This window comes from Panthera leo, chromosome C2 (genome assembly GCF_018350215.1).
Source record: "Panthera leo isolate Ple1 chromosome C2, P.leo_Ple1_pat1.1, whole genome shotgun sequence".
Classification (NCBI taxonomy): Eukaryota; Metazoa; Chordata; class Mammalia; order Carnivora; family Felidae; genus Panthera; species Panthera leo.
The window spans coordinates 28,070,984-28,097,784 of record NC_056687.1 but is presented as its reverse complement, the minus strand read 5'-3'; positions in this window follow the sequence as shown (position 1 = coordinate 28,097,784).

Genomic DNA, 26,801 nt, shown 5'->3' with positions numbered 1-26,801 from the left:
ATTATCATCTCAATTGTTTGTATTCCCACCAGGATGATCCTTCAAGCAGAAAAGGATCCATCTGGCCATTGGAGACCTTGGATTCCTTGATGTTTTTGCTTAGTGTAAACCTGGTACCATCAAGAAGTACTATGTACCCTTATTCTGGCAAGTGCTAGATGGCTTCTGAACGTGTGGAGTCCCTATTCCAAAAGTTAGGTGACTATTGTTTAGTGACGTGATGCTTATGGAATCTGTATTAAAGGTGTGATATAAAACAAAATGTGAGAGAGGCTTTGAGAGAGTGAAAATGGAGGGGATGAAATGGAAATATACATTAAGAAATAAAACAGGGAGAGAAGGGAGGGAAAGACATCATTTATCAACACTTACCAGCTTTGCTTTGGAGAGGGACACTATTTTTATTCCCATTAAAATAAGATCACTCCTCTGCACTAGGTCAGTGTGAAAAAAAAAGGCTTCAGAAAGGAAGTAATGTAAGTTGAAAAGTGAGAGGGAAGTCAGAAAAAAATCCAAGGGTTGGACCAGTAATTCTGTGAAGGGAAGTTCAATGTGGGTGTGTTTTTAATCTGTCATAGAGATAGTATCCCTTCTTGCTAATGAAAGGGATGGGTGGTCTTAAAGATATTTATAACCTTGTAGCTTGGGACCCATGCTGTTTTAACTGTAAGAGATTTCTTAGTGCTGTATGTTAAAAGACCCCAGAAAAGATGGAGTTGTAGCATTCCAGAATGCACCCTGACCATCCACCTCACATGGGATGAAGGTGTCTTTGACATTCAAGTTCCTGGCAGGCTTGATTGTAGGAAATGTGACAATTGTCCCCTTGTACTCTGGAGTCTCAACACAGTACTATGTAGTAATGCAAACTTGGGAGGTCACAAGAGAGGGAATCAAATGTGGCTAAAAATAATAAAGAAAACTGAAATAGCGGTGTAGAATTCCTTCAATGACAAAATGATATACAAAGGTTTGAAATTCAATAAATTAAACGAGGGAAAGCAAATGTTTAAAGGATGCTTATATTCTGCTTGAATTGAGACAGCTATTCTACTGCTCAGAAGTAATGTGACCCTGGGGGCACCATCAAAACTCTGGCCTCTGTTTCTTCATCTATAAGAGAGGAGAAAACATGGCACCTCTTTTTCTGCATTCCTACGAGAATTAAAAATGTTACAGGGCACGGAGAACTTGGAACAGTGTTGGCATGCAGAAAGTCCTCACTAAATGTTAGCCATTACTTTTATTCTTTCTGAGCCTATAAATCTCTTGCAACAGTATAACGATTTATAAAAGAGGTGTCATTTGAGTGTCTAATGCAATTGTTTTCAAGATGATTAAGATGATAGTTTGAACAGATTTATGTATTTAATTTTTGTCATAGCTGTGTGTTGGTACCAGGTGTTTGAATTTTCTCTCTAAGAATATATATATTCTTCTGCCCTTTTGTCTTACCCCCAAGGCAAATAGTAGCATGTATAGAAAGAGGAGGGGGCTGACCACTACACTATTAAATTTAACACACACACACACACACACACACACACACACACCCATTCTAAAACAACATTTCTCAACACATGGCACTCTGTACATCACTCATGTTTTCCCTTCAGCTGCCGAATCAGGAAAAATGGGGGGTGGGGGGTGGGGGTGGTAAGCCCAGGAACCTACACTTTAACTTGCTAAGTGGTGATTCTCATGCATAAGAAAATTTGGACTAAATGTCTTTGAATTTTACATTGAACTAATGCTGAGTAATCAAAGTTTTATATGTTCTGCTTTATAATATCTATTTGACACTTAAATACATAAATTCCAAGTTCCAATTCTTTATAGTAAATTTATTTGTTCCTTTTTACAAATTAGACTCTTTTGGTGGCAGGTGGAATGCAAGGGTCTAAAAAAGCAGGAAGACGTGTTTATGGGTTTAATCCTTAAGACTGTTCCACCAACCTTATCGGGGTTTGTGCAATGCTGGTCTAATGATATGGTTATTTTCCTCTTAAAGACCAAAAGGAAATGTGTCCTATAGCTCAGCAGAGGTGGATTTCTGTGCTGAGCTTAATTTCTGTGTCTCTGCATGATTTTGTCTCTGGGCCATCTCCTGTGGAAATGTTTCCAAGATGAATATTTGCCTCAAGGCCCTCTTCTGATAGCACCGCCAGCATGAACATCGAACATCGGCCCTCCAAACAGCCACGGCACTTTGCGCAGAAGCCTTCAAGTTCAGAAGGAACTGCCTTTTATGTGTCTCATGAATATGGTCTAACCGTTCCAAGCTCTCCTCTCCGACCTTTGTCCTATTTAGTGGAGTTCAATTGTCTTCCACATTTATTTAAGCTAATGATAGAAGCATTAAGCAAAAGTTGAAAAAAGGGACAAATGGATTCATCATGAAAATGCACTGTGCCATAAAAAAGTCCATACACCAAGATGCTATTCACAGTGGGTAGTAAATTTATGAAACTCATTGCCTCAAGGTATTATATTGGCTATTATATATAAATAGGCTCAAGAAGGACTATAGCAGGTTATTAAACAAAATTGGGATGCCAGAGGCAAAAGTGGCAGGCTCATCTCTTACCTTCGGGAACATTGTGGAGGTTGGCGGAACATTGCTTAGTGCCTCAGTCGTAGAAGTGCTTAACTGGGGTGTATTAGTTTTCAGTGGCTGCTGTAACAAATTACCACAGACTTGGTGGCTTAAAACAACAGAAATTTATTGTCTCACACTTCGGGAGGCCGGAAGTCTGAAATCAAAGTATTGTATCGACAGGGCACGGTCCTTCCAGGGACTCCAGGGAGGAATCCATTCCTCTTTCGGCTTCTGGTGCTTGCCTTGGTATTCCCAACTCTGCTTCTGTCTTCACAACACATTCTCCGCTGTGTGTCTGTCTTACAAAGATACATGAGATTATATATGTAACCCAGGCTGAGCTCTGCCTCTGAGATTCTTAACTTAATCGCACCTTTTGCCATATATGGTAATATTAATATTCACAGGACCCAGGGATTAAGATGTGGGCATGTCTTCCTGGGAGCCACTGCAGGGGGGCATCCTTATTTTAAGCACGCTAGAGTTCGTCTTATTCCTCCTGTGTCTCTGCAGTCAGGGGGCTACTCCTCTCCAAACAAATAGTTTTCATCATAAAGGACTGTCCACTTTAACTTTATGTCATTGTCCTCTCCATTCCCTGCATCATATCAAGTGGTGGCTCTCTGCTGGATGCTGGTAAGTTGTTAAATGAAAACAAGAGTAACTAAATATGTTTGAGAAACATTAGATCTAAAGGACACTTACCAGACTTCTCAGAGGCTTCCTATGCCAAGCGTCTTTGCAATGTTCCCAGAAGACAATATAGTATGTTCATTTCCTGTACTCTCAACCACAAACTCCCTAGCTAGTGTTCTTTAGCATACACTTTAAGAAACTATGCTTTAAAACTAATGTTTACAAGGGGAACCTGGGTGGCTCCGTCCGTTAAGCCACCGATTTCAGACCATGATTTCAGACCATGATCTCATGGTTCCTGAATTTGAGCCCCACATCGGGCACTCCTCTCTCAGCGCAGAGCCCATCTTGAATCCTGTCTCCCTCTCTCTGCCCCTCCCCCACTCATGGTCTCTCTCTCTCTCTCTCTCTCTCTCTCTCTCTCTGTGTCTCTCTGTCAAAAATAAACATTTTTTTAATTAAAAAAATAAAACTAATGCTTATAAGAATAATAATCAAACTTTGTTGGGTTTTTAAAAAATATTTTTTAATGTTTGTTTATTTTTGTGAGAGAGAGAGCACGAGTAGGGAAGGGCAGACGGGGCAGGGGAAGTGGGGGGATGGGACAGAGCATCTGAAGCGGACTCTGCACTGAGAGGAGTGAGCCCGATGCCGGGCTCCAACTCTCGAACTATGAAATCATGACCTGAGCTGAAGTCTGATGCTCAACCAACTGAGCCACCCAGGCACCCCCATTGTTGCTTCTCCTTTGGGGGACAGATGTAGGTCTACGAGCCCTCCTGGTTGTATTTACAAGTTGTGATTGCCTCATCATTATTTTCATTGTTACAAAATGAGCTTAGTTGTTGACATAAGTTCTTTCTGCATTTGAGCAGATATCTTTCTTTTGCGTTTTGCATGAAAGTCCATAACTTTCCCTGGAGCCATCCAGCTACTATAATATAAACATATCCACAGTCCAAGAAAAACTGTATATAGGCTTCTGGAATTTTGCTGGCTCATTCTGGGTCAAGAGCCAGTGCTGCCTGTCAGAAACTCCCGTGTACTCGTTTTGACTCTTTCAAGTCAGGCTGCCAAGTTTACATCTTTTAGAGACTGAGCAAATCTTAAAAAGAGCACTACACCTATTCCCTTAACATCTTTATATTTTTCTCTTGGAGTCAGATAAGAGAAGATGAATACTATTTTATCACAATAGGGTTGTTATATTTTTAAGTCTTTGAGTTTTCTTTTATTTTAAAAGTTCTTTATAACTGCCTTTATATTTTCGTCATCTGGTCATTCAATACATAAATGTTCTGATGTATCAGCACCTGAAGCAGGTCTGGGATGGAGAATGATATGGAAATCTAGTTGAGATCCTTCCCTGGCCTTAAAGGCGCTCTCGGTTTAGTGGAGGGTATGCAGCATGAGAGAAATGTATGTATAATGAAACACACTCAAGTAGCAGCGTGAGAAATATGTGATAACGGTGAAGAGGAGAGAAAATGAACTCTGCTTGGGAAAGTTTTGCAGAAGTAACATTTATACCCATTAACTGTGGAAAAAGACAATCCAGGATGCAAAAAAAAACCACAATATATTTGGGGGAGCAGAGTCATGGATGGGTCCAGTGTACTTGGGGAGTAGTAAGAAGTATAGAATTACCAGACAGGGTAAAAAGCCTATAGAACTGGAAATAGAGAGGTCGAAGACGTGGGCCAAGTGTCTACTTGGGAGGAATCTGATCGCCCTGCCAAGAAGCTTAAATCTCACTGTGCAAGAAATTGGGAGCTTTGGGAGAGTTTTACACAAAGGAGGGACATGATGAAAGTTTGATCTTAGAAAGATAATTCTGGGGGCGCCTGGGTGACTCAGTCAGTTGAGTGTCGGAGTGTTAGTTTCGGCTCCGGTCATGATCTCAGAGATCGTGAGTTTGAGCCCCGCATCAGGCTCTGCACTACTTGTTTGCTCTTCTCTCCCCCTTCCACCTCTGTCCCACCTTCTCTCTCTCTTTCTTTCTTAGTAAATAAATAAACTAAAAAATATATATTTTTTAAAGAGAAAGACAATTCTGAAAGTTAGCTCACATGGAAGATTTCTTTAAAGGGAACAACCTGCCTGATTATTGGTAAAGAAACTTAATAATACTCTGTTGAGAAGGTGAACAGGGCTTGGACGAAGACGGTGGCACTTGAAAGAGAACTAACAGCATTTACTGACCACACGACTGATAGTCCAGTGAATGAGGGAGCAGCTGAGGCCAACTCCAAGACTTCTCTGTCTCAGTCATTTGGGCCAATGCTGAAGATAATAAACAGGAGAGTCAAGGAAAGGCATTGCTTGGGGGTGAGTTCGTAAGTGGAAGTACATAGAGAAATACCAGGTTGTAAGCAGGGAGGCCAAGAATCTGGTCTTTTGTGGTAGAATACGGATTAGTTCAATCAGCCTCCATTCCAGCCCTTTTCAACGTGTCTAGCTGTCCTATATCCCATACTGTGCTACGATGCAATAGTGCTAAAAATCTACCTTTCCCAGACTTCCTTGCAGATATTCATCAAACGTACACCCCTGAGTTTTGGAAGGTGGAAGTGGACATCCTGAGGTGGATACCAGCTGTTTCCACTGGCAACCATGACCTTGGGTGTTTGTTACTTCTGGGGCAGCTATAGTAGAGTTGTCAATGTCCAGTCTTTAGCCTGACGGTGTTGAAAGGCAGTGTGGGGACATTCGGTGTGCTGGCAGAGGTTGTGGAAGAGGTAGCAGAGTGGCTCTGGAGCTAGCAGCCTTCTGCTTCTCCAATCTCTTGACCATCACAGAGGCCTTGTCTCCCATGGAAGTACCAATAACGTTGTTCTGGGAGGAAATTTAGGGTCCATTCCTCCATCTTTCTACAAATCTTAAAGCACCAAGATCTTCTTTTTTTAACCTACCTGGAAATGGTACCAGTTATCTTCATCTGATGTCTAATTCACCTTTCAAATGGAAAGAGACTTTATATGAGAATTCTTTAAATACTGTTCTTATAAAATCATTACGTATGTTTGACATTCTGCATTGTTGACTGTTACTGACAATGTGCTGTCTTCTCAGTTGTGGGATTAAAGCAGACATGACCTTGTTTTAAACTCCTTTGAGTGCCCAGGGCCTAGAACAGTGCTTTGCACTTGGTGGTGGCCAATAAACCTGTTAAGTTTCATTGCATTTAATTGAATTGAATGAACAATTTGTGCTCTCCTAATAGTGTCATATAATACAGTTGGCAATCTCCCTAAGTCTGATAGTTGTTTTATATGATAAATTGCCCATATTGTTAGTATCCAAAATGCTTTGATCTTAAATTTTTTTAGAATTCTCAAATGCATGCCATCTGGCTTCAGTGACTCATGGAAATTTAATGTCTTGAGTTGTATTCACCACCTGTTGTTTCTTTTTTTATATTTATCTAGTGAATCATCTTTGTTTTCAATGAAAAGTATTCTTTAGTAAAAATTCTACAACTATCCTGTCAGTGATGATCACTGATTGAAGGATACAGAGAAACAATTCAACCTTCACTGACCCTTAAATGCTCCTGTCCTCTCCCATAAGTATGTGATTGCATTTTGAGTTCTTTAGGAACAACCAGACAGAGATCACTTTCAACCCTCAGACGAAGAATCAGACGATTCTTATAGAAGAGTGTTTTTTCCCCCGTATATTTCACCTGACTTTGTTATAGCGTCTCTTGCATTTCAGCAATATTCATATCTGGTATTCTACACCAATGTTACTGTCTCTTCCACGTGTTGTATTTTTTTCTTATGGACATTTAATACTTTTAATATTTTCTGTGGCAGGGTGGCTTCAAAAGGCTCCCCACACATTTCTGTATACTAGATCAACTAGAGGACATATAAGGATGGATATAGATTCCCTTTCCTAAACTTGTAGCAAGCAACAGAAACCCAGCTCGAACTGGATAAAAGGATTTTAAAAAGCCCTGAGTAGAGAAGACTTCAGACATAGTGCACCTGGATTTCTTGTTCCATTTCTTTGTGATTTTCTTGGTTCTGCTCCTTCTGTGTTGGCTTCATCTTTAGGTTTCTCCATAGTTGCAAGACAGCCATGAACAACATCAGGAGTTATATGCTGCCTTGTTACATCCATTGAACAGAATTCCTGGCTTTGATTTCTTTGGGCCACCCTCTAATAGGGAGGGTGGATCCATTCTTGGAACAACTGCATGAGCTGTATTTCATGAGTGTTACCCAATGAAGGAAACCTGAAGGAATTTCGGGAAGGAATCTATGCAATCTCTTCTTCCCATGACCCAGGTTTGCCATGGTCTGATCTAGACTCCAGGAGGCCAATTGGGCATATTTCCCAGTATCCTCAAGGTCAGAATAACTTCTATTATATATTGTTGCATCATTTTTACTGTATCTATTTTTCCTGTTTCCTCTGTAAACAGTGCAAAGCTTGAGGGCAGATTTCATCTATTTTATACTTTTGTTATTGATGTTAGCCAGCTACAACGAAGGACTCCTCACTGTAGGAAACCAAAAAATGCTCATTATCTATTATCATGTTGATTATATGGCCTTAGAATAATGCAATTTTTAGCTTTATTTTATATAATTCTTGACTTAGTCTTTACCTCTTGGGTCATGTTGAGCCAGAAATAGGAAACCAATCACTAAACACATATTAAGTCTTACTGTATGCCAGGCATTTGGTGGGAGCTTGAATGGGGAAGATAGCAAGCACATGTAGGATAGTACATGTAGTATCTCATTAAAATATTTCAAAGCAAAAGCACTGGGAACCTATTTCCCAGATCTGTGCCTCTCTGATCACTTTTGGAATTTTCCTTACTCTCTTTGGTGCTCTTCACAGATTCCCAGTGCTATTTTGTGGGTTGCCCCATGTCTCTGTCTTTCTACAGCTGCAACTCACCGCCAGTTCTGGGAGGGCTCCTTTATCTACCTGTTCATCAAGCCATTATGGAGCACCGATGAGGATCTCCAGATAGCTGAAGCACATGACTTGTCTTTGGGACTTTACCATTCAGCAGAAGTCTTACATGCAAATAATAATGTGATGTGTGCCAGTATACAAATAAGCATTGGATCTAATCCAAGCTTCCAGAACAAGGAAGTCAAGGCAACTTTCCCTGTGACCATGATGACTATGGATTAAAAAAGCAAAAGTCAGGTGAAAAACCATTGCATTTAGAGGGAACAGCATTGCCAGAAGCCATGTGAAAGAACCAAGTTTACAGGGAATTATAGATAATTTTCCATATCTGGATCATTTAGTGTATATGAGAAATTGCCGAGAACTCAGTTTCTATGTTCTGAGTCAAGTGTTGTGGCCGAAGTTTTTGGGGATCCTTAAGTCACTAGTTGACACCAATGGGAATGATTTTCCTCATGAACATATGAGGAAGTCGTAGTCAGAAAAAGCCTGGGAGTATCTTTCTGCTCAGTAGGAAGAACAATTTTGTCTCCAGAGCCAGGCCTCCATAAGAGGAAGCCTATTAAGGCAACTCCTTGCCTGCAGTGACTTGAGAGGATTTCTCAGCAAAACATCTTCCCAGTGGGGTCTCCTTCCCTTTCTGTCTGGCCACAAATCCTCAACAGTCAACTCACTAAGTGGTGAGGTCAATAAAAGTGGAGCATCTTCTTCTATAGAAAGTCTTGGTGATAATGCTGCTCTGCCTGAAGAGCACATTAGCCTAGATTAGCTCATTATCTTTGAGATGAACTTCAGAACAATTTCCGTTCAGTGGGAAAAAGAGGATGAGATCACAGAGTACAAAGCTAGGCAGAGCCCTGGAAGGGGGGCAGTCGGGCCCCCGGGAGGAAAAACTCATTCAGAGGGTATCAGTTCTGCTATCTCTTCTGTGGTTGGTTGGGTCCTGAGGTGTCTTGAGTTCTCTTTTCCCACTTTTAGCTCTTTTTTGCATCCGAGTAATGCACTCCCCCTCCCCCAAGATGTCCACATCGTAATCCTTTGAACTTGTGAATATGTTACCTTTGCATGGCAAAAGGGATATGGCTGATGTGATTTAAATTGAGGATCTTCAGATGGAGAGATTATCCTGGGTTCTCCAGTTAAGCCCAACGTAATCACAAGTGGCCTTATAAAGGAAAGAGGGAGGTAGGAGGGTCAGAGACCTGCTGACAGAAACAGAATTGTGACACGGCTACGATCCAAGAAGTGTGGGCAGATTTCAGAAGCTGAAGAAGCCTCCCCTAGAATCTCCAGAGGGAATGCAGTTCTACCAACATCTTGATGTTAGCCCGTAAGACCCTTTACAGACTTCTTACCTCCAGCACTATAAGATAATAAAAGTATGTTGTGATAAGCCACCAAGGTTGTGGTAATTTGTTACTGCAGCCGTAGGAAGTGAGTGCATGTCCCTTCACTTGACACTCATGCCCGGGGAAGTCATCCCTTCTGCCATCCACCACCCTCCGCCTCCTCCAAGTCTGTGCAGGGTCTTTGGTTCAGTGGGCTAATGTTGGAATATTGTCTTGAGGCAAACCTTTCCCAGAGCCACAAGTACGATGCAAGTCACATCTCAGGGAAACGTGAGACGAATGCAGGCTTGTGGTGATCCAGTCTGTGACACACACACACACACACACCACCAGCAGAGTATCAGAAGGAGCAGTGACACCAAAAAAGAACATTAAGCAGCTCTGGGCAGGAATGGAGGAACCTGAATCAGGGATAGCCGAGAACATTTCAGCCCGAGAGATGTGTGTTCACATCACATCAGCTTCCACGACCTGTGGAACACAGTGACCCACGTCTGAAGGTGCGGTGATCCTGGCCTTCACTGTTGCATCTTTCCATAAATAAACAGAAAACAAAGAGAATCAAGAAACGAAAACTTCCAGAAAACAATTGCTTTGATATATGCATATATACTTAAATTTTAAAAATTCCGTATAAACTTTATTTTTCCTTTGACAGTGATATGCAGCCAAACTCTATGGGAGGTCAGCCAAAAGGACTCAGATTATTACCCTAAATGCTGTAAAGGAGGATTTTCTTTTGCTTTTTTTTTTTTTAAATGTGTTCTGATTTTTTAAAAATTCCTCAAAGATGTCCACGAATATATAAATTTTCAAGGACATTCACTTCCTTAGCTCCTCACTATAGCCTTAAAAAGCAGCTTGGAAAAGCGTTACTGTTACCATTTTGCAGGAAAGTGAGGCCCAGAGAGGTTAAGTGATTTGCCTCAAGATATAAACTTATAGCAACGAGAAGCTTGAATTGTAACAAATATTATTACCTCATTAAATCCTCACAGCAGGAGATGAAGAATGGTGGTTGTTTCTTTACTTTTATTTTTTTTCATTTTAATATTTGGGAAATTAAAGCTAAATGGGTGAAGCAACCTAGTTAGCAAAATGTAGCAACGTGGAAGAAGGTATGACTCACAGACTTTTTCATTCCTAACTAAGCACCTGAGATGTCAATTTTTCTTCCCTGTTAAGAAACACTTTGTAAGACGTCTTGGCTCCTTCTCTTCTTCTGGAACTGAATCCCAAGTAAAATGCTGACAGAGGATCCAGCGGGGGAGTTCAGTGGCCTTTGCTCAGCTGAAAGGCCCACAGAATCACCAAGGAGACAGGTTCTGGGTCAATGCCGGGAGGAACCTTCCCCTTATTAACTGGATTAACTGCTCTGTCCCTTCTTCAAGCAATGACTGGCATCTCAGCAGATGGCGGGGGTTCCGTTTCTGAAATCGTTCAGAACAAAGCCTACTGAAGAGGTCTGTTGGAGCAAGGCCCTAGTTGTACTGTGGTCTTGACATTTGTTTTGAAAAACCGGAAAGGGAAGATGCTGTTCTTTGATAGGAGGTTGTTCCTTGGGTTACCATGGGTCACATTAAGAAAGAATATCAGTTCAGGAAACCAGTTCTCCCTCAAGTCGGCCTCCTCTATATCCCTGAGAGAAAATGGGTGTGTCCTCTATGGCTCTACGTCAGCACTTGTCAAAGTGCATTCCCTGGAACCCTGGTTCCACCAGGTGGTCTGTGAAAGGAGGATCCTGCGGTAAAATAAATTTTAAAAATGCTACTACTGATACTTTACCACTTAAATTCCCAAACGTATAAGAACAGATTAAAAGCTTTGTTTTACTAGAAAAAAAGCTTTCTCAAGTTTATTTTGAATTTATCTTAAATTTGTTTCTCTACTCTTCCCTCCTACTCCTGCCGCCATAAAACCAAATAGAAGCATGATGTGAGAAACTTTCTCTTAACTTATCATTAGGGTTTTTTACCCTGAAAATTTTTAGTAGGATTTCAGAAGCAAGAGGATAGAGCAAAAAAGGAGGAGAGGTGAAATTCTGGCCATTGTATTGTTGCCTAGAGTGGAAATCATAAAATGTCTTCAGTTCTTGTGCAGCAATCTGTAATACATGTAATATTTTCCTCAACTTAGTGTTTTGAGGATATTGCAGTTATTAAACTGTACTGATGTGGTATAAAATACAAGGAAAACAATGCAAACACCTTAAAATAAGATCATTTCTTCTTTCAGAAATGACTTTAGCAAACGGCATGTAATACTTTGCATGATTAAAAAGACCAAACTGGGGGCACCTGGGTGGCTCAGTCAGTTGAGTGGCCCAACTTTGGCTCAGGTCATGATCTCAGAGTTTGTGAGTTCAAGCCCCACATCAGGCTCTGTGCTGTCAGCATGGAGCCTGCTTCAGATCCTCTGCCCCCCCGTCTCTGCCCTTCTCTCACTCATCCTCTCTCTTTCAAAAATAAATAAACATTAAAAAAAAAAAAACAATTTCTTAAAAGACCAAATTGTAGTAGGATTCATGTTTTCTTCAAATCTGAGATGGAGCTTAGAGGTTTGATTCCCTATTTCAGGTTGCATTATAGAATTTAGAGAGACAATCAGCATTTTACAATGGCTGAAAAATAGAGAAGACATCTGAGGGATGAATGATGTAAAAACCATGAGAATATAGACAGTTTATTTTCTCACAACCTAAATACATTGAGTTCCTTTTCAAAGGCTGGTCTCGTGGGAGAGGTAAAAATGTATTTACTTAACTGCTATATATGGGATAGCATGGAAAATACATTTCTTGGGATACTGAGGTGCCTGCCAAAGATTATCTTCCTATGTCTACTGACTATTAATCAAACTAACTAGCTTGGAAAATAACACATACTTTAGAATATAACAAGTAGTTCAATAAGATTATACTGACAATTTACATCACTGGGTATTTTCCTCCTATCATTTACTAGGGGTCAAGGGAGCAGGTACAGTGTGTGAAAATGTTTTTTTATTGTTTTTGAAATGTGAACTACTTCATTCACTAGATCTTTAGCACCCGCCTTGAACTAATAATGTATAGAAATATACAATAAACACAGAAATATTTACCTTGCATTGTGTGGATGCATTTAAAATAAATCTCTTGAGACACGGACCCAGGACGTTCGAGGGTCATACTTTTGTTCAGGCCTGATCATAGAAAAGTAATACAGAACATATTAGCTCAAGCTCTTATTTTCAACCTCGAGTGCTTCCCAGTTGCTAACAGCATGAAATGAGAATCCCATGCCTTTCCTTTTAAGACCCAGCACGCTCCGCTTTCTCCCTAATTCCAGACTTAGTTCCCATGGCGCTGAAGTATCTAGTCTTCACTCCAGCCAAAATCCCTGGGACATGCATTCCTCCTGTCTCCACTCCTGGGGCCATGCTTGTACTCTCCTACTCACCTCTGACCATCCGAACCTATTACTAACATTAGAGGTTAAAACGTTCTCTGCAGGTCACCAAGCAAGGAATGGGAAAAATTACAATGCAAAACCTGGCACCCAGCCCACAGTCTTAACCACGCCTCTGAATTTGTAAAATGCGGAAAGAGTGGTATCGATAGACTTGGACATGAATCTTGGCTCTGTGGTTCCCAGCGAGGTGGGGGATGTGGGGTGGATGTGTGATCTCTGTAATCATCAGTTTGCTTATCTGTAAAATGGGAAGGATTGCACTTCCCTCAATGCAAGGGAAGGGATGAACTTCCCTCATCGATTCCTATGAAGGATGAATAAGAGGATTCCATGAACTTGGTTCAGTGCTTGGTTTGTAGTGAGGACCTAATACAAATGCTAGCAGTTATTTTTACACCTTTATAGGGTACGATTTCTCCTGCTCTCTCATATATATATGTATTTACCCCCTCCCAACCAGATTGTATGAATCCTGAAGGGGAGAAAAAATCTTACATGTTTTGTTAAATGTGCTTGGAGCGTTAAGAATAGTTCTTGATGGGGCTTCTGGGTGGCTCAGTCGATTGAGCGTCCGACTTCGGCTCAGGTTATGATCTCACAGTTTGTGAGTTCGAGCCCCGTGAGGGGCTCTGTGTTGACAGCTCGGATCCTGGAGCCTGCTTCGGACTCTGTGTCTCCCTCTCTCTCTGCCTCTTCCCCACTCACACTCTGTCTCCCTCTCCTTCAAAAACAAATAAACCTTAAACCCAGTTCTTGATCTTGAAACGTGATGAATATATATTTTTAGTGTTACTGGAATTTAATTATCTGCTCTTCTTCATGTTAAAATGAAGCTCATTAAGAACACTACAATTAAAGACTTCTGTAATATGAGGGGCCTTTGGGGGGCTCAGTCAGTTAGGCGTCCAACTTCGGCCCAGGCCATGATCTCACGGTTTGTGAGTTGGAGCCCTGCATTGGGCTCTGAGCTGACAGCTCGGAGCCTGGATCCTGCTTCAGATTCTGCGTCTCCCTCCCTCTCTGCCCGCCCCCACCCCGACTCTGTCTCTCAAAAATAAATAAAAAACATTAAAAAAAAAAAAGACTTACATGATAGTTGCCTATCCTGTTATAGAATGGACACTTCTCAATAACATAAACATTTTAAGTAATCTTTGGTATTTCATTAACATTCAGTAAATGTTCTTAAACGTACTTTTCTTTGGCAAGTGGTATAGCCTAACCGCTTTTATATTTCAACTTTCAATCTTTTTTTCATGCCATAGGAAATGTTTTGTTAATATTTTATCTTAGCTGAGCGAGTATGCTGAATTAATTTAGTGTTCACATGGATAGATACCGCATGCACTTTTCTAGGTGTTTCACTATCATTTAGCTTTAGCTAATGGGCACTTAAAGTCTTGCTGATTTTTCCCCAAAGACCCATAGTCATCTATAACGTTCTTGAATAATTGGGCTTTAAGTGGAAGTTAACAGGGTTGACTACTTCCAGAAATATGCAGAAAAATTTTTACTAGTTTGAATTTAAAACTTGCATAACTCTTAAGATACCAAGTTTTAAAAGTCTCCTCTCAAAAACTTAAAGTTAATTAATACATGAAATGGAATGACTTGGAGTTTTATTATTAGAAGTTACTTATAAAAGTCCGATTTTTATAAAAGTGTTTTTCAGTATCATTGGAGTTCTTACGTTAAAACAACAACAACACCTGAAAGCTAAAAACTGGTCCTGGAATAAATAAAATATATCCGTAAGATTTTTAAGCAACCTTATTTTACGGATGTTCTCATTTCAAAGTCAACTGTTCATCTCCCCTCCTAGAGCCATTTCCCTCTAGATCAGCATATACACGTTGATGTTGATTAATTGTCTAAGAATTGGCCGACAGTCATTTGTAAAATATAATCTTTCATCGTATTCAATTGTTTTTAAATCTTTTCCTGAAGTGGTGATTGGAGTTTGGTAGAGAGGGATTGGAGTGTCTCCACCACATAGCCCTTCTCCACTCTGGGAGTGGTTTCAGCAGAAGGTGAAAGGAAGGAGTGATGGTAGGTGGGAGGGAGAAGAAGGCAAGAGAATATTTCCAACTAGATTCTACCAATTCACAAGAAATATATATATATATATACATATATATATATGTATATATATATATATGTATATATGTGTGTATATATATGTATATATATATGTATATATATATATATGTGTGTGTATATACATATATATACACACACATATATATATATGTATATGTATATATATATGTATATATATATATACATATATATATACACACACATATATATATATGTATATGTATATATATATGTATATGTGTATATATATATATATATATATATATATACACATATATATATATACACACATATATATATTTAGGAGGAACGCCTCCCCCCCACCCCCCAGTTTCTAAGAACAAAATATCACTAACCTCATATTTGTCACCTCTTATATCATCTCCTCTAATAACTACAGCAACCCTGTGAATTTGGTAAGATATTATGACCCTCATTTTAGAGTTGAAGAAACTAGAACTAAAGTTAATTTACGAGGATCACACATGATTAAACGAAATAATCATGACTTTAATAGAGGTCTTTGACTTACTACTTTACTGCGATGCATTTACAACTCTGCATATTGCTGAGCTTTTCCACAGAAATGGAAAATAAAATCATTGGCAATTTAATGGATACATCTTTAATAGTATTACTAATTGTAAGTGTGCTACATGATAATAAAGGCATAACAGACAAGCAGTGCACATAAATGACTGAAATTAGCACGACTTTTTTTTTTTTTAAATTTTTTTTTTTCAACGTTTTTTATTTATTTTTGGGACAGAGAGAGGCAGAGCATGAACGGGGGAGGGGCAGAGAGAGAGGGAGACACAGAATCGGAAACAGGCTCCAGGCTCCGAGCCGTCAGCCCAGAGCCGGACGCGGGGCTCGAACTCACGGACCGCGAGATCGTGACCTGGCTGAAGTCGGACGCTCAACCGACTGCGCCACCCAGGCGCCCCTAGCACGACTTTTAAACATAGCCATCCTTGGTATTTTTGGCAGCTAGGAGGAAGGGAGAAAAGAGGAGAGCATGGTAAGGAGTTGCTAAGATTTCTTTCTGGATCTGTCATTCACTCTCTGGATTTGGGAAACTGAAGGCTACAAAATTTCATTTTTCTACTTTCCTATCAGAGTCCCTTGATAATAAAGTCTATGTGTTGCAATATAAGATACAGCAGGGACTCAAATCAAATCCACTTCTCTTTTAGGGCAGGTTAATTTAATTAGAAAGCAGTTGCCTGAAACTGTCACTAGCTAGGGTTCTTTCTTTCAAGGAACTTAGTAGTATTTTCTCTTAATCCTTAGAGTATGGATACCTAGAGTTTGTGGAGAACAGGTCAACCAGAGGTTTGGTTTTTTTTTATTTTTTATTTATTTTTTTATTTTAGTAAGAGCAAAGGGAGGGAACTTTGACAACCTTCCATCTCAGTTACTGTGTCTCCAGCCACCTCTCCGCATGCACAGAAGGTCTCCCTCCTTGGTCTCCATTTTCGACCCCCCCAGTGAGAACCAGAGCCCTCATTCTGTTCTAAACACTATCCTGAAGCATTCCAAAGCTCTTCTGATTCCCAAATTATCTTAACCTCAAAGAAAACTCCCAGTCCCTTAAGGATTCAGCAAATGTTTTTTCAGTAAATATTTTCACCTCTCCTGGCCAGGCGGTCTCTGTTGCAACTACTCGGTGTGCAAGTTGTAGTGTGAAAGCCGCCACAGACAATATGTAAACAAATGAGCACAGCTGTGTTTCAATAAAACTTTATTTACAAAAACAGATGGCAGGCTAGATTTGGGCGAAAGACCACAGCTTTGGCGATGACCTACGACACAGACCATCTCCCTCATTATACTGTGTTCTAGGGTCAAAGTAACGAAGAGGAGAAAGGTAAAACTGACGTGGTTCTCATTTAGTCAGCATCAGAGCACCCATAACATGTCAAGACCTATGCCCCTTGCTGTGGATTTAGTGGTGATTAACTCAGACTTGGATTCTGGATTCATGCTGCTTCCCTTCTTTCTTTCAGAGGAAGAACAGTACTATCTCATCACATGGCAATATTCCAAATTAGTAACCTACTTCTTTTGCAACAGTATACGCGCTCTGCCAGGTAAAGCTCTTGGTAAACTTGCAAACTAAACAAAGTTTGCCTATCCACATTCCCTTCTCAGTCTTATCTTGTGCCTTATCTCTCACCCCCAGATAGTCAGTGCCTTTGCTCTGTTGCTGAGAGTCCTTCCCTCCTCTGTCTTTTCCATCTTCCTTCTCCATATCCCTCCCTCCCACAAAATCTTCCTGATCTTTTCAACACCAAGACAATGTTTTTAGAGTCTTGACCTTAACAAGTTAAATGTATTAACACCATGGTATGAACGAGACAGATTTTCTTGTTTAAAAGGGAAGCTCGCGAGCCCAAATTCTACTGCCGCTGGTATGATCAGTGTGCATCTCCACTTTGCCTCTTTGATCAGGGATCAAATTCCTCTTCTCCAGGCTCAGTAGAAATTAAGCTGAATCTTGAATAAGGAGAGACCCTGGTAGTGTTTTCAGTTTTCTGGAAAAAGAGAAAAAAGAGCAGAAGTGCTTATTATGGGAGGTACAGGCAGTTCAAGGCTTACCTTGCTGTGCCAGCTCAAACAGAAGGTATGTGACAGATTAATTTAGACCAGCACACACATTACTGGGAAGTAGGCGCTAATACAGGAAAGTGGAATTCAGTATTTAAATGTGTCAAAATGAAAAAGTGAATTGCCTCTACCCTCTTGTCTTTCTTCTCTCCTAATTTTCCAAAGATGATTTTTGTCTGGAGGTGTAGGTAGTCAACTCTGACTCATTGTAAAGTCAAATGCCTTTTGGATTGTAGCATAGGTGTTGAGCAACCGATGACTCGGCTGTGTTAGATGAAAAACAGAAATTTAGGAGAATATTTATGACTGAATAGAAAAACATCACAAACAATTTTTGTTCTTAAAAAGGGAGGTAAGATTCTGTACTAGTCTAAAGAGAAAACTCAACAGTCATAGTATTAGAAGACAGAGGATAATGATGCATATGTAACAAAGAAGGGAGTCTATAAAAGTCAATCAAGTTCTATGGGCTTGTGTGATACAAAAAAAAAAAAAAAACAAAACAAAAAAAAAAACAACAAACCAAACAAACCAAACAAAACAGGGAAGCTCGGAGTAGCTCTGCATTTCAGCAAACATAATAGATATTGGCCTTCCGCCTACTCCATTGCGTTTATTTTTCTCTTGGGGGTTGTTTTTATAGCCCAAGGAACTGGTCTAAAAAGAGTTGGGGTTACTTAAGAAGTGATGATTTACTACTTAGTCTGGCAGAACTGTAATGGCGTGGAAGTCGAATCTGTACCTGGCTTTATCTGAATGAATTCATTTCTTTTGCTTGATAAACATGTTCACTGAACAACAATGAAAGGACTGGGCTAATTATGACGTTACTGACACTGGTGGTATAAAGGCATCTCAAAGATGGATTCAGCCTAGCTACAGCAAAATGAGGACCATATTGAAAATGGAAAGTAGAAATTCACCAGAAGCTTTTTTTCTCCTGAGGTACAATCTTTCATCTCTGCCTCTTTATGTCTATCTCATCTTTCTTCTCTATGTGAACCAAGGGTTACTAGCCTTTTTTGTGCTATGGATGCCCTTGGCCCTTTGAGGACACCTAGGGGAGCCTTCTCAGAAAATGTTTTCAATTTATAAAAAAAACCTTATGTAGGATTAGAAAGGAAACCAAATAGGGATGCCTGGGTGGCTCAGTCGGTTAAGTGTCCGCCTTCACCTCAGGTCATGATCACATGGCTCATGGGTTCCAGCCCCACCTGGGGCTCTGTGCTGACAGCTCAGAGCCTGGAGCCTGCTTCGGATTCTGTGTCTCCCTCTCTCTCTGTCCTTCCCCCATTCACGCTCTGTCTCTCTCTCCTTCAAAACTACATAAACATTAAAAAAAATGTGAAAGAAAGAACGGAAACCAAATATATGGGGTGCCTGGGTGGTTCAGTTGGTTGAGCCTCCAACTCTTGATTTGGGCTCAGGTCATGATCTCAGGGTTCATGAGTTCTAGCCCCACATCAGGCTCTGTGCTGGCAGTGCATAGCCTGCTGGGGATTCTCTGTCTCCTTCTCTCTGCCCCTCCCCTGCTTGCTCTCTAGCTCTCTCAAAATAAATAAAGATTAAAAAGTAAAAGAAAAAAAAGGGAAAAAAAAAGGAAACCAAATATATTAGAACACAATTACAAAATATTGATATTGAATATGATTTGATTTCTTAATTTAATTTTTTGCAATTTATTAATATCTGTGCTTCTTTAAAATACAGTCAATTAGAAGATCTGGCAGTATGTCAGTAAGTACCATAATTCCAAAATAGGTATAACTTTTTTGAGGATTCTAATCTAAAAATCTCTGTAATTTCTACTGGAAATAAAATCATAGGTAATGCTAATTCTGCTATAGTTTTGTCTAAATTTATAATATAGTTAGAGGTTGTGAATATCAATGTAATTTTTTCCCTTCCAAGTTCATGAGCACCCTGAATTCTATTCCTGAATCCAGATACCTGGCGTCAGGTTAAGAAGTGCTATTATTTACTCCCCTCCTTTTTATTTCTGTATAAATTGGAAAGTGGTAGACTAGCTTTAGGTTGCAAAATCCCACATGCAGAGCCCCAACAACTGTCACATGTCTAAGTGTCCCCATGCAAAATACCTAGGAGAGTTAGTCTGATTGGCCAGGGTCCAGGTATCCATTTCTATTCCCCCCCAAAAATAGAAGGAATGCAAAAGATCCTCTAAAGCGAGAACACCCTTGACCTACTCTTTTGGAGAACAAGGAGAAAGAGATTTCCAAAGATAGGATATGTATAAGACAGGCATCCCAAAAGGAAATTTTACAAATATAGGTTTAGGGTCTTTAAAGCAATTTGAAAATTCCTTAGTCTTACAGATATAAAGAGATAGTTATTCTCCCTCAATGGGAAGAAAAGTTGTCTGTGCACAAATAAAAGTTCAGGTGTTTTAAAAGTCTACTATGGCACTGTCCAACGGAACTTTCTGGGGTGATGCAAATGTTCTTTATCTGCATTATCCAATAGGGTAGCCACTAGTCACATGTAGCTATTGAGTAATTTAAATGTGGCTAACATGATTGAAGAAGTAAATTTTAAGTTTTATTTCATTTTAATTATTTAACATTTAAATTTATATAGCCAAATGGAGCCAGGAGATACTATAATGGACAGCCCAGTTCTAAACCGTTAAGTCTGTATCTGTATCACTTTTCTTACATGACACTCTAGTCAAACTAGCAAAGAACTACCTTTCTGCTTCTGAACTCTGTTGTGACTGTTCTCCCAGAAGTCAGACATGCACTTATAGTTTGTCCATTTCTCTAGGTCATTCCATATCGCATATGCCTAGCTCATATCGCACCTCCTCTGGAAGCTTTCTAATATCAGCCCAGCCCTCTGACGTCTTAAGGCATAAAATGCTCTGTCACTAACTGGGACAAAACACATGCCACTTAGTACTGATATTTATCTTTTTAAAACTATTTATAGTTTACCTTTAAGTAGAATTCATGGTCCTCTGGGGGAAGAAATGATTTCTCATATGTCTTTGAATACTTAATCTTGGTATATAGGTTTTCAATGCAATTTTGTCAGAGATGAGATCACTAGATAATTTGGAGAAGCAGATGATGCAAATAGAGACATAAATCCACTAGAGCCAAGATGCCTGAAGATAGAGAATCGCTATGTGGGGAACAGATAACTGAAATATGTTAGATCAAAGAGAGACCAATAATTATTTGGTGCTATTTTTAGGCAAATAAAGTAGTCTCCTTTCGTGGATGAGACCACCAAGCTCTGATGATATTGAATAATTTACCTAGGCTCATATGCTAATAAAGGATATAGAGGAAACTGGAACTCAGGTCTCCGGCATTCAGCAGTGTCTACAAAGCAGAATTCTAAAAAGATTGGGGAATTCTTAACAAGCGAGAGAAGGGCCAACAGAAGAGGACAGCAGAGAGGAGATTCATGAAGAGAAATTCAAGAGAAATTGATGATGGACGCCCTTGGTCTATTACGGTTGCAGAGAGCCTAAGGGGTAATTTCCACCAAATTGAAGAAAATTCAAATATTAGATAAATAAAGAAGTTCTTGGGGCGCCTGGGTGGCGCAGTCGGTTAAGCGTCCGACTTCAGCCAGGTCACGATCTCGCGGTCCGTGAGTTCGAGCCCCGCGTCAGGCTCTGGGCTGACGGCTCGGAGCCTGGAGCCTGTTTCCGATTCTGTGTCTCCCTCTCTCTCTGCCCCTCCCCCGTTCATGCTCTGTCTCTCTCTGTCCCAAAAATAAATAAAAAATGTTGAAAAAAAAAAAATTAAAAAAAAAAAAAAAAAAAAAAAAGAAGTTCTTATTTTAACCATGTGAATCCATGCATAATAACTAGACATGCCTAAGATATGTCTCCATGCTTTATAGTCTCCAGGTCACATTCTTTCACCTGATAGAGACTTGGGGTACATACCTCATTGTACACTGGCATGCCAGACTGCAAAGAACGAAGCACATATGGAAAGCTTTGTCAGAGGATAAATTATTTGACAGCATTTCCTATGAGATTTTGGCATGAAAATTGGAGACAGTGTTAGGAAAAAAAAAAAATGGCCATGAATGTTAGGTATGTAGTGCATAAAGGAGAATCACGCATCTTTCTATCTCCTAGGTAATAACAGTATCCTAGAGAGAAGATAAAATTCAACACTGGATAAACATTAGCATATGGACCACATAAACCCACTGGACTCTTTTATACAACTACCTCAAAGCTATTCTGTCAGATCTAATCCACTTGTCTTCTTAGAATAGAGATAGGAGACAGAAGGAAACTCTAAGATAAGTGAGTAGATAGGTAGTAGATAGGTATTTCCATGCTTAGAGAAAGGCGACTCAAACGTCAAATAATTGTATGACAGATGCCTTTGATTTGCTAAGAATGTGATATGCTAAAGAATATTCTTAATATCCACACACTAAACAAAGCCCTGATTAAAATATTTAGACTAAAGTATGGCTACTATACAAAATCATTCTCAACGCTTAATTGGAAGAATGTGCTTAGTAATCTTTTAAAGTAGCTAGTGTTTGAATATTCTTACTGAATGTCTACAGTGTTGCACTAAGACCCCCAAATAGTAATGTTACTCACATGATGCCAAACTCAGGGGGTTTTCATATGTTTTAGCCTATTTTTGCTACTTAGTCATAGATTGGGAAAATTTCAAGTCATTCCATAAATTCTTGGGAGTATGTCCAATCATCTTGATGTAGATATATTTGAAAAGCCAGATATCAAAACAAGAATATTTAGGGGCATAATATAGTTACGTAGATAAGAAACAACTTCATCTACCAAAAGCAGTCATTACTTAAGAGAACAAGCCTATAAATGGGATTGATGAAGAATAATTTCTAATGGAGAATCAATGGAGAGTGAACACATTAGTTAGGGAAAGTAAAAATGAAATTTTGGCTAATTGAGGTGACCATGCTTGTGTGCTACAAACCTGTTGCTATGCTTTTAGGGTAAATGTTAGGATCATTTTGATAAAAATATTATTAATAATGTGTATTATGTGCTTTAGAATATGCCAAGGCACTTTGCTACATCCTTTTTAAGTATTATTTCATTTAGTTATTACAATTACCTTAATACAGATTATTTCTATTATTTTTATTTTATAGATGAGAAAACTAAGATAATTAGGTAAGTTGCCCACAACACATGGGAACTGATGGAGCTAGGGTTTAAAATCAGATAGGCAGACTCTAAGTATCTATACTCTTAGCCACTATGCTATAGTTCATACCGTGAAAACATCAATAAAATAACCCCTTTTTTATCACATTTAAATAATATACAAAAACTTATTAGAGGAAAAATTGTTTTATTTTGGAACAACATAAAAATTGTTTTAAGTCCTCATTTTGAAAAACAATTACTTCAAAACCTAAAGTCACATTCTACGAAAGAAGCTTTTATGGACTGAATGGTTGTGTCTTCCACCAAATTCATATATTGAAGTTCCTACCCCCAGCGTGGCTGTATTTGGAGATGGGGCCACTAAGAAAATAATAAAGCTAAGTGTGGTCATAAAGGTGGGGCCCTCATCTCATAGGATTACTGTCCTTATAAGAAGAAACACCAGAGAACTCCTTCTCTGTGTAGAAGCACTGAGAGAAGGCCATGGGAAAATAGGGAGAACAGGGTCATTGGCAACTAAAGAGAACTCTTACTAGGAATTCAATAGGTCTGCACCTTAATCTTGGACATGTAGCCTTCAGAACAGCGAGAAAATTACTTTCTGTTGTTTAAGCCAAGTTTAGGGTACTTTGTTATGGCAGAGGAGCTGACAAAAACAGAAGCTTTAAATTGTAAATTCTTCCTTCAAACGAGGAAGGTTATGTGTTTATAACCTGCAAAATGATTGTGAGAGATAGCCAGTGAAATGAAAATCTGGAATTAAAAACTTCATAATTTGACTATCGTTGATAATGCTGTTGTAAACACCAGGGTATATGTATCCCTTCACGTCAATACTTTTGTATCCTTTGGGTAAATACCTAGGACTGGAATTGCTAGGTCGTAGGGTAGTTCTATTTTTGACTTTTTGAGGAAAACCCATACTCTTTTCCAAAGTGGAAAGAGCCCAAATGTCCATCGACTGATGAATGGATAGGTATATATACACGGTGGAGTATTACTCATCCATCAAAAAGAATGAAATCTTGCCATTTGCAACGACATGGATAGAACTAGAGTGCGTTATGCTAAGTGAAATAAGTCTGTCAGAGAAAGACAAACACCATATTATTTCACTCATATGTGGAAGTTAAGAAACAAAACAAATGAACATGGGGGTAAAAAGAGAGGTAAACCAAGAAACAGACTCTTAACTATAGAGAACAAACTGATGGTTACCAGAGGGGGAATGGATTAAACAGGTGATGGGCGTTAAGGAGTGCACTTGCTGTGATGAGCACTGGGCGTCGTATGTAAGTGTTGAACCACTAAATTGTGCACCTGAAGCCAATAGTACACTGTATGTTAACTAACTAGAATTTAAATAAAACTTGGAAAAAATAAAATACAAACTTCATAGAACTTATTACCCCTCCCCTTCCCCTTAGAATATATGCCCTTGTTTCCCAGTGTTTGTGATCTTCCATAGGAGAAAGCATAGGCTAACCATTACCCGAAACTTTGTCTTGTTTGAGGTCGAGACCTCTTCTCTTAAAAAAAAAAATCACAAAGTTTTTGTGAGGAGTGGAGAGTATCATGTTTCGTTAAAATACAGGTAAATTCAGATACCAATTAAACAAAATTTTTTAATGTTTATTTAGTTTTTAGAGAAAGAGACAGAGTGTGAGCACGGGAGGGGCAGAGACAGAGGGAGACAGAATCTGGAGCAGGCTCCGCCACCACAAGCACCCTGATGCGTGGCTTGAACTCACAAACCGTGAGATCATGACCTGCGATGAAGTCGGCCACTTAACCGACTGAGCCATCCAGGTACTCCCAGATAACAATTTTTTTTAAAAAAAATTTAACATTTATTCATTTTTGAGAGTGAGAGAGACACAGCATGAGCGGGGGAAGGGCAGAGAGGGAGACACAGAATCCGAAGCAGGCTCCAGGCTCCGAGCCGTCAGCACAAAGCCCGACGCAGGGCTCCAGGTCCCGAACCGCGAGATCATGACCTGAGTCGAGGTTGGACACTTAAACGACTGAGTCACCCAGGGGTCCCCCAGATAACAATTTTTAAAGTGTAAATTTCCCTTTCATTTTGCACAAATAAATTAAGGTATATAGTTATTAGATAGTCCACTAGAATGTATAGCTAATGTATAGTCCATTATAATAGTTATTGTATAATCCACTAGAATATCTGATTTCCTCTTTAAATGGAGATCATGTTGGTGTTACATATATTATAAGTGGCTTTTAGGAACATCAAAGGAGGTAATCTCCATGAAACCTTGAAAACTTTCGAGTTCTACCAAAATGCTAGGTCAATTATTACTTTTTTCTAAGTCAATTGTTATTATTGTTGTCTACTCTAAGTGACCGATAACATTTTGACTTTAAATCATGTGCAGTTCATTGAAAGGAAGTAATAACCACGTAAGTTAAAAAAAACAAAACCAACATTTCCTGAATGTTTATGCCTAGTATTTTTAACAATAGAACATATCGTTAAGTATGGTGTCGTGACAAAGGCATCCATAAGAAATACCGGTTTTGTTTGTAGGGGCCTGCAGATGAAAGAGCCCAAGTGATTAACCTGAAGCTGAAGATAAAGGGAATGAATTCAGAGACTGAGATGGAGAGCCTTATTAGAAAATAGTGGAATATCATCCTTATATGCCCACTCCAGAGACAATGTTGCCAATTATAGGCCCACTCTTCAAATGCAGAGTTCATGAAGCAAACAGAGATTTTTTGTTCCTTGAGTCTTGATCCCCAAAGCACCTGGTATCAATAGTGATGAACTAGTAACCTAACCAGAAACTCCCATTACATAACTTTTTCCTTTCCTTTTTTTTTTTTTCAACGTTTATTGATTTTTGAGACAGAGAGAGAGCATGAACGGGGGAGGGGAAGAGAGAGACAGAGGGAGACACAGAATCGGAAGCAGGCTCCAGGCTCTGAGCCGTCAGCCCAGAGCCCAACGCGGGGCTCGAACTCACAGACCGCGAGATGGTGACCTGAGCTGAAGTCGGACGCTTAACCGACTGAGCCACCCAGGAGCTTTTTCCTTTTCTTTTCCAGAATTTTTCTCCTTTTCTTTTCCAGAATTTTTTCCTTTTCTTCCTTAATGCTGAGTCTTAGAGGTGCATTAATTACATCTGGCTCTTGTGAAATGAAAGCTATTTCAGTTTTTATGCAAAAGCGGAAGGAAATTCCTTTCCATAGAGAGAAAAATGAAAGAAGAACATATCTAAGCCTGGTTTTTGCTTAGATGTGTATAAATTCTATATTGTCATCTTTATTTTGCATCCGGATCATATCCTTTGTTTTTAGGATCTGTCAGCAGGCTTGGGTTTCGAGTCTCTTGAGCCTTCAAAGTTCTGACCACTGGTTTCTGTGCATTTTTTATTTCCAACCTAGCAGGGAGTGAGCCTGGATAGGCTGTTCCTTTTGCCAGTTCCATGGTTTTCATCTCTGAAACATCAGAGTTCGGTTTTTAATCAAAATGCACTAATGTGTGTCAATCAGATTTAAGTGGGTAAATTCAATCTCCAAAGGTGAGTAAAAAAATAAAACAACTCATGTAATATGTTGATATCAAGATAAAATCCATATTTGTAAAGGGACTATCAGTTTTGTTAAATGAAAGAGTTAATTACGTAGGGTTCTTTTGCCAGGAAAGGGAGGAAAAAAGCTTGTTTTGTTTTGTTTTTTTCTTTTTGCCATAGCTGTCAATTGCAAATGTGTGGTGTTGTAGCTGGAACATGAATATTTTAAAGTAACAGCAAATGCCTGTAATTCTTCTTGGCCAGAGGTTCCAGGCTTGTCCTTTACTGGCAGTGAACCACATACAGGCAGAGTCTGTCTCATGGTGCCAAGGAGTCAATTACGCTCTCTTAGACTGTCAGGACGTGACTGCCTTTATTATATGTTCTCTGCCCCTTTCTTTTGCATCCAGTAGAAGAAACCTC